The following is a 10,379-nucleotide window of genomic DNA, read 5'->3' as shown; positions in this document are numbered from 1 at the left end:
ACTGTAGGTGTAAAAACATTCATTAGACAATAACCATTTTTTTAAATAAATATTTTTATAATTCAGCTACCAGTCTGGACCAAAATGCATCAAAATTCAAATCAAAGATTCATCTTTTAAATCTTGTTTCCATATGCTGGAATATGATTGTTTTGCATCACGTGTTTGTTAATTTCAAAGTTTCATCCATCCAATCATTTATTTTTATGTTTTCAGCTAGTAGATTTTTTTTAAGTATTTTTTTCCCCAAAATGTATGCAGCAAACTAATGCATTTTCTTTAAAATCATGTTTGACAGAAAAATGTAAAATTTAATGCGGACAAAACCAGAAATTACTGCAATGTGTGCTATATGCTTTTTGACATCACAAATATATCAAAATTAAAAATTTTCATAAGTTTCCATTAGATTTTTCATTACAAACAAAAGTTTGTTGCAATTTTCCCCTTTTTTCTAAGTAAGGTGAAAATCGCATGTTTTTGTAAATTTAAAAATAACTGGTGAAAGCAATAACTTTTCTGACTACGTCAATTTGATGTCCCATCACTTAAAAACTGATTTTTTTACCGAATTAGGAAAATAAACTTATCATTTCGAGTGATATTTTAGCTGTTGGAAAATACAACCATTACTTTATGTCTTGTTTAAATCGTAACTATTTTTTGCCAATCTGTTGTATTCTGTGAATTTTACAAATTTTTCATTCTCCCATTTAACAAGAAATTTACAAGTTCAATGATTTTGCTTTCCCTGAATCAAACTCCAATCAACGAATCAATTAACATCAATGTCACATCAAGTTTTCCTATTTATTTTTACTTCATTCAGAAAGCGAGGGTGCGGAAAGCAAAAAAAAAATGAAAAGAACGATTCGGTCCTTGTTATAATTGTACGCTCGGCGGTCTCACCGTTTTGCGCGCGTTCCAAGGTTCCATTCATTGTCCTTCCGTCTGGCTGCTCCTTCTGCTCAGCCAGTTAGCCTGTCAGCCACCCGGCCGGTAATGGAATATTTCCTACCGGAAATGACGACGGGCTGTTCACTCCGAGCAATTTCGCAGGGCCAGGCAGGCAGGAAGCCGAACCAATCTGGGAATGTTGACCCCTAACAAGGTCGCCCGGCGACAAACCGTGAAGCTGATTCGTGGAAATAACAAGCTCTCAATTTAAATTTAAATTGAAATTTTTTCGCGTCTTTCTCATTGCTTGTATTTCAAATACCCTTTGCCAAATTTTTTTCCCTAGAAAAATCTCGACTCACCCGCTTTTCTGTTTCCGTGGATTTACTTGCTGATCTTTCCTGGGCGTCCAGTAAGAGCAGAAAGTTTGTTTGCTTTTTTTGGGACCAACAAGAGGAAATGATGAAAAAGTTTTTGATCTTGACTGAAATTTTCTCGGGACGGCTTATTGGTTCTTGTTGGGGGTTTGCTTTAAATAAACTAAGCATGCTACCTAAGAGCAAGCAAGAAAAACACGAAATAATAAAATTGTCAAAGTATGATACAATATAAAAGGCAATTAATGTCTATATGAGGTTGTTATGAACACGAAGTAATTTCAAACAAATGAACAATAATCACGGAAACAAATAATGTTGCACATGAACAAGCTGTCGAGTTTCAAGGCGCATCATAATTGAAGGAATACCCTTATTTGATCGACGATTTTAGACGTCATTCTCATGCGCATTTGACTTCCCTTCTAGCCACTTGTTTTAAGAACAAAATACTAATCTCAACACAACTTTATAAAATAAACCCGATTTTTTTCCGAAACTGTACTTCTTTAGAAGAAAAAGAAGTTGGCAATCAAAAAACTCCCCTGCGTTTTCCGAAAAAAATTCCACAACAGTCATAATTTCTCAATATTGAGAATTCTCAGGAAGAAACTCCCGGATTGCAACATCAGTTCAGAATAAATAAATAAGAAGGAACGAACTCACAAATTGTTGAAGTAGGAAGTGTATTTCCTCTTTTAACGGATCATTCAACGATGTCAACTGCTGGAAGTGGATGAAATCAACTTAGAATCGGGTTGGGCACAAACTATTAATCATGTAATTAATAATCACTATGCTTCAGCCACTAATTCAAGAAAAAATCACAATTTCATAACAACAAACTACTAAAACTTTAAAAATTTAAATTTCACAGCGAACGGAGCGAAAAAACAGTGCGATACCAACAAACCATCGCCTACTTCTCAAGGGACAATCTGGTCGGGCACAAACATTAAAACATGCAATCATTGATCACTACACTAAACATTATTCACTAATTCAAGAAAAATCACAATTTTACAATAAGAAACTACTTAAAGTTGAATTGAGTCCTAGGTAGGGTTGCTGATTAACACAGAAATTCAGAATTGGGAAACTAGAACAAACTTATTAAAAAAATCTAAAAAATTAAATCGTAGGACTATAAAATTCGTTAAATGTGTTGGAAATTTGATACAAAATACGTAGATGAATATAATTAGTGTTTCAATATTTTAGAAGGTTATTTTTCAAAAAAGGGTGATGCGGTCAAAATTTGGTCAATATCAACTTGACGTATTTCTTTCAATTTTGCATTTAAAAACCTGAACACCCCTCATTTTAAAGGTGTATGTGTTTAGAATGTTGCTCCTATTTTGATTCTGGAATTCACTCTTCAGTTGTCAAAATGCCGTCCAAGGAAGAAGAGCTGGCAAAATCGCTAAAAGTTGCCAAATCAACCGTTACAAATGTAATTAAAGTGTTTGGGGAACGTTTGTCGTCAGCTAGGAAGTCTGGATCGGAGAGAAATCGAAAACCGGAAGCCGCTGAGACGACAAAGAGAGTTGCCGGTAGTTTCAAGCGAAACCCTAACCTCTCTCTCCGAGATGCCGCAAATAGGCTGGGTGTATCGTCTACAACCGTGCATCGAGCCAAAAATCGAGCCGGACTATCGACTTACAAGAAGGTAGTGACTCCAAATCGCGATGATAAACAAAATACGACAGCCAAAGCGCGATTCCGGAGGCTGTACACGACGATGCTGACGAAGTTTGACTGTAATGGAACGACGAAACCTACGTCAAAGCCGACTACAAGCAGCTTCCGGGACAGGAGTTTTATACGGCAAAAGGAAGGGGAAAGGTAACAGATATTTTCAAGTACATGAAACTGTCAAAGTTCGCGAAGAAATATCTGGTTTGGCAAGCCATCTGTACCTGTGGCTTGAAAAGCAGCATTTTCATAGCTTCCACGACTGTCAACCAAGAAATTTATGTGAAAAAGTGTTTGAATAAACGTCTGCTGCCTTTCCTGAAGGAAACACGGTTGTACCGTACTGTTTCAGCCGGATTTGGCATCTTACCATTTTTTTTTTCTTTATTTACATTTTATTTATACCTACATATACACTTATATTACAGTTTTATAAATAAAAACTAAGTTAAACATTACTTTTGTTCAAAACATCCTATCCTAACAAAAGTTGAGGTGGTTTCCGAACACTTTTTCAATAATCGTTTTGTTGTTGCAACGATAGTCTCTGATTTGTTTTTGAAAACTAAACAAACTTGGCTCTTTGTAGTGAACGATGTTGTATGCAATTGCTTCTGATACTAACCAAAGGGCAGCTTTTTCAGTGGTACTTTTATCATTGATTTCCATACATAGAATTTCATCAGGGTCTTTTATGTTAATTTTAAGTCTAAAACGAATTATTTTGGATGTCCAGTCCCAAATAATATGAGAGTTACTACATTTTTTAACTCTGTGTATGTTTGTGTCTTCTTTTTTGCAAATCTCACAAAGAGCGTCATTAATTGCGACAAAATTATGGTTAAACATTTTGATTCTGTTGGGGTATATATCACTGTAAATTTCGTAAAGAATGGATCTGGTTTTCATATTCAAAAAATGTTTATGAATATTTGTCCAAATAACTAACCAATTTTGGTTAGGAAATTTCAGCTCAATTTTGGCTACAATATTCTTTCGATTTATTAAGAAGTCATAAATTTTTCGGTTGGAACATAGAAAATCATGTGTTTTAATTTCTAAGGCATCAGTTATCCATTTTTTGCAGTTGATCGTCATTTTTTTCAAATCTTGCTGTCTTAATAAATAGTGGTCAATGTCTGTTTCTTTTTGAAACAATAAATTCTTTACAAACAACGATTTACACTGTACTTCTGGGTCTAATAATTGAAGGCCTCCGTGGTAACGGTCTAGATACAGTTGATTCCTTTCAACTCTAAAAAAGCGATGGTGGCTCCAGAGAAACTGCCCAATAAATTGATGTATTAGAGAAAGATGTTTGTTGCTTGGGGGAATTATCTGTGCGATATACCATAGCTTGGCAAGTAGAAACGTGTTCGTAATAAATACTTTTTCTATCAAACTCAGCCTTCTTGTGTAATAAAACTGAACAGTTGATTTGACGTTGTTTATCAGTTTTTCATAATTTACTTCAACCATTTGCTTCCAGTCAGTTTTTACAATCATTCCTAAAATTTTAATTTCGTTTTTTTCAGATATTTTTTGTGGACCAATTCTCATTGCATTAAACCTCAAAAATCCAGATTTCTTCAGATTTAATTTGATTCCAGAATTTTTTCCAAATTCATCAATAATCATCATAACTTTGTCAAATTCTTCTTCGCTGCGAATTATGATTGTCAAATCATCAGCGTACGCTAGTATTCGAATAAATTTGTTTTCTATTAAAATTCCACTTAGATTGCACTGTATTTGATTGATTAATGGCTGAATATAGAAAGAAAATAGTACCATTGATAACGGACATCCTTGTCTGACGGAGCGAGATATTTTGAACGAATCTGTCATGTGTCCATTGAAAATAACTCTTGACGAGGCGTTAATATACAGTTTTTTAATGCAGTTGGTTAGCTGAGGCGGAAAACCTATTTTTTCTAATACTTGCCAAAGCTTAGTGTGATTGACGCAATCAAATGCTTTTTCCAAATCGGTACTAAGAAGGCACATCTTAAAATGTTGGGATTGCTGCGCTTTAACTACAAGAGTCCTTATCACATCCAAGTTATGAATACAAGAACTACCTTTCCCACAAGCTGATTGCTCCTTTCCTATAACTTCGCTAGTAAAATTGTTGATTCGATTTGCTATTATTTTAGTAAATATTTTGTAATCCGTGTTAAGAAGACTTATGGGTCGATAGTTGCTCAAATCATTTTTGCAACCAACTTTAGGAATAAGCGTTATTATTCCACTCGAAAATTGTTCTAGAGGAGCCAAGGTATTATCCAGAAAACCATTCAAGAGGGTAAGCAAATCATCTTTCAAAACATCAAACATTTTGTTATAAAACTCGTATGTTAGTCCATCGGGTCCTGGAGCTTTCTTTTTACTGGAATTTTCAATGGTGTATTTGAGTTCTTCAGTGGTAATAGGTTGTGATAATTTGCTCACCGCTTCATTGCTAAAAGTTTTATTCAACAACGAGAGGGAGTTAAATGAATCACTTACTTCATTTTCACTAAAAAGTTTTTTAAAGTGTTCGTAAACAATTTTTCTGAGTTCCTCTGAATCTTTCACAATTTCTTCACCTCGTTTCAAACTCTGCAATACTGGATTCGTTTTGCGCTTATTTATCAAGGACATTTGATAAATACCTATTTTTTCATTTTCTAATAGATTTGAAGCTTTCAATCTCTCTGCATAACTCGCTAATCTCTCAGTTTCTGCTTTAACTAATTTGGATTTTATAATGGCTATATCGGTATGCACATCTTTCCCTTCATTCTGCAACTTATTCAAATCAAAAAAGGCTTTTTCCCATTTATCTTTTTCCCTCCGATGAAAATCGTTCATTTCGTAAGATTTCTGCCGGTAGAATTGTTTTATTTTATTTTTTAAGTCAAAGGACCACCATTCGCTAAAATTTCTAGTGTACTTTCTTCGTAACTTTAACTGCTCAAAGACTTGTTTGAATTCATTTGTAACAGCTTCATTTCTCATTAAGGATGTATTAATTTTCCAGTATCCTCTCCCAGGCGCTTGGACTCTTTTAGATAAATCAACCTTGTAGCTCATGACTACAGCGTGGTGATCAGAAAAACACACAGGAATCGTTTCAATTTTAGATATCAATGGGATGAAATGTTTGTTTGTATAAAACCTGTCCAACCGTGATGCCGAGTTACCTCTATGAAAGGTATATGACTTGTTATTGAACTGAGGCTGAATAGCTACATCAAGAAACCCTAACGAATCTACCATTGTCTTAAGGCCGCTAGAGAAGTTATTCGTTTTATTTCTACAATCATTAGAGTTTAGGACGCAGTTGAAATCGCCACCTACAATATTTGCGTCAACATTTCTTTTATTAAAGTGAACCGCTGCAGTTGATGTGTATAGTTCGTCTCTTTGATGTCTGTTTTGTGACCCAGTGTGTCCGTAAAAATTAACAAAGTTAATACCATCAGCGGCAGGGGCGGTCCTAGAGCTGGCTCTTGGGGGGGGGTGATTTTCCAAATTTTCAAAAATCAGTCAAAACCGTAAATATATTGCGGAAAAAATCATTCATTTGACGAGTGCGAGTGCGGGGGGGGGGGGGGGGGGGGGGTGGGGGGGGGGGGCTTGTGTGCAGTTTCAAATGAGACTTTAATATTTGCTGCACACCAGACCCGTTCGATGGACATGTCCATGGCCATGGGTGAGAATTAAAAATTAGTTATAAATTTTAACAATACCAAAAAAAGGACAATAAATAGGCAAATTGATTTCTAAAAGCCAATTCAAACCCATAGTCATCACACCAACTCGAAAAAAAAGATGCTGATACGGATCAAAATAAATCAGAATCAAAATTTTAAATCAATTTTATTTCCGGTTAGGCATTAACAAATCATTCGAAATGTTGATTCTTATTCTGAACAGAAAAAAATCAGGCAAGTATATTCAAAACATCAGAAACGGAATGCGAATTAAAAATTGGAATAAAGCCAGAATTTGAAGCTTCTGACATAACAATCCGTGCACAGAAGAAGAATTGATCAAATATAGCACCAAATTTGATAAAAAATTAAACTACACACAACGAAAAAAATCTGTAAAATCACATCACATGTGATGTAAATAAAAAGAAGCATCATATATTCCGGAGTTTTCAGTGCTAGTTGGAAATTACAGGCCAGTGAAATGTTGCAACGTGTAAAATAAAAAATGATGTAAAATATGGCAACATGTAAAATAAAAATGATGTAAATTATAAAACCACTGAATATTGGAAGAAAAACTTTCCAATTGGAATCTGTTTTGTTTTATTTATTTTTATTTATGATTCAATAATGGAATTATCTCATGTCATAATAAAAATAAAACCTTTTTGTAATTAATTTAGTTTATTTCATTTGGTGACAATGATTTTTTTAATCTCACAATTTTTTATATTAGGAGTCACATTCACTCTCTTATTTTTTCTCGAAGACCGGATCCAAAGTTGAATAACTTGGAGCTGCTTCCAGAACCGCTTCCTGCTTCACGAAGATCTCTGGGAACTTAAATCTTAAAACTTTGTCTGATCCTCTTAAATTGAAATTCAATGTCCTCATCACATTCCATGTCGTGTAATTTTAAGAAATTTCTTTTTCCATTACATCACATATGATGTAACAAAAACGAAGCATCACATATGCTTCGCATATGGATTTTCAGTGCGAGTTGAATATTCCACGTTTGTTAACTTCAAAAGACGTGTAAAATTTAAAGACATGTAAAATATTAAAGACGTGTAATATTCAATTCGTACTGAAAATTCCGTCGTATGTGACGCTTCTTTTTATTTACATCATATGTGATGTAAATTTACATCAAATAATCGCATTCCGTGTCAAGTAATATTTGTGTCATACGAATTCAGTGCTGTTAAGGATTCAACTTTTTTTAATTTGTAAATTTACATCAATAAATCGAGTTCCACGTCATGTAATGGATACAGGTTTTCAATTTCAGTGTTGTTAAGGATTCAGATTTTTTTTCTGTGTAGAACTCTTACAAAAAAATCCGATCAGGTCAGAATCATTGATAATAATGTAAATTATCAACCATATTCATTTACATTTCTTTTCTTCAATTTCAATTGTAGTTTTTGTTGAAAAATTCAATCACAATTTGAAAATTGAATTATCGATTAGGAAAATATATCAATTTTGAACTTTAGAGAATTTATTCGAAATTAGCAGATGATTAATTTAAAAATGAAAATAATTAATTCTATCAAGTTATCAAGTTATTAAGTTATCAAAGATAAAATCCTTAATAAATATTCAAATTCTACCAGTGATCATTATTAAAGGCAAGAAAAGTTAATTTTAGATTGTGTTCGTAGTTATAACTTTATGTATTTAAAATACTACAACAATCCATCATCACTGACAAAGTACAATTTGGGAAATGGAAGAGTTCTTGAATGATCAAACACGAAACTGTTCCCTTTTGTTTATTTATTTATTTATTTATTTATTAATTTGTTTACCTATTTGTTTAGCCATGAGGAATGAATTGATGGCATGTGATTAAAATGCTTCTTATAAAATTGTACTCTCTCATTTTCAATATCCAAACATCTATTTGAAAAGAATTTTCATAATGTTGAATTGTTCTTAGTTATGTTCTTTTAATTTCCATCGATAAGGTCGATAAATGAAATTAACAAACAAAAACACGGTGTTGAACTCTTCATAAATTTAAATATAATATGAAGATGAAAAAGATTAGGTAGTTGGTTTTTCCTAATAAAAACGTCTTACCAAAATAATGCAAGAGATAGCATTTTTTTTTTATTTTTTATGATAGTTTAATGGCATTGCGGTGAACTTTTTACTACGAAAATTTTTGATAGAAGAATTACAGATTGAAGAGACTTTTTGTCCGATTGGGAAGCACGTGCTTTGCCAATCCATCGGGTTGGATGTATGGGTGAACGTAATTGCGCCTCTCGCTATTACTTCTCTCAGCCATTCAATTGATGCGGGACAAAGGGTCTAGAACGCACCTTTGAAGCTTTCCATAAAAATATGCTCTCAGCTCACTTTCAACATCTTTCAATTTTCTTTTATTAAGCATCTGCTTTGTCTCTCCGTCATTTAATTTCAATCTGTAATTCTTCTATCAATTTTCGTAGTAAAAAGTTCACCGCAATACCATTAAACTATCATAAAAAAATAATAATCAACGGTGACTAACCGTTAAAAAGGGATAGCATTTTGGTGTTGTACGAACAATAGCTTATAGTGTAAATCAATTATTAGGTGTAACAATTTCATAGCGTGAGAGATAAATATTCAAATAAATTTTGGTTGCACTGGTAGGCTGACGGCGCAGCAATGAGCCGTTATCGGAAAGAGAAAAATAACGGCGAGAGGAAAAGAGAAATCAATGTTTTAATGATTGATTTAGTAGATTTTTATGCGCTGAACTCGAATCTTCAACTAGATTTTGTTCATCACTTCTCGTTTTGGTGATATGGAGTTTTGATAAGAATCAGTTTTGAGTGAAATCAATAATTGAAAACTGATGTACTTACAAGTGAACATGAAAAAAACTGGTTCTGAACTTGTTTATTATGCATTATTCAATTAAGGAATACTACTTTCATGATGAGGAATGATGTAAAAAAAATCTACAGTGTTTAAAAATTCTTTAAAAAAAAACAAGAATTTCTTACATTACTGAAGAAAGTTTTAGAAAACAAAGATTTTATTTCATTTAAAAATTTTGCTGAAGTCTGAAAAACGATTTGGTTTCTGCTATGAGAAAAATCTTAAATTCTATGTAGTCATTACTTCTCCAAAATTCGTTAAAAGTCTATTATTTTCGAAATTGGGAATAGTAAATAAACAGAAAACTTCAATAAAAAAAAATTTCACAGAAGTCAAAATTACATGCGTTCTTGCGGAAACAAATGTAATATGAACCGTTATTTTGAATTTTATTTGTAATGTTTAAAAGTTTTGTCAGACAGTGCAGAATTTTCTTGAATAATTTTTAAATTATTTAATATTTAAATTATTTTTATCTGAAAAAGTGTTAATCCTGTGGCCATGTGAATTTATAAAAACCCCTTTGAACCTGGAGTTGAACATTTAGATAAAAAATAGAGGCTGAAGTTGGTTTCTTGAAAAATATTTCATATCAGCATAAAAGCATAATGATTCAAACAATTTTTTTTATCTTAGTGATTAATCATCAAAGTAATGGATGAATTCGATTGAATATACTACTAAAAAAAAACAATATTTCACGAACATGATGCACACTGCTTCTCCTCTTCCCTTCCAATTTCATTTTAAATTAAGAAGTTTAACTGCTCTTTTTGATATCCTTTTAAACAGCTTATACATCCATTTATAAAACAATGTACGAATC

This window comes from Uranotaenia lowii, chromosome 2, assembly GCF_029784155.1.
Source record: "Uranotaenia lowii strain MFRU-FL chromosome 2, ASM2978415v1, whole genome shotgun sequence".
Lineage (NCBI taxonomy): Eukaryota > Metazoa > Arthropoda > Insecta > Diptera > Culicidae > Uranotaenia > Uranotaenia lowii.
This window is presented reverse-complemented; position numbering follows the sequence as displayed.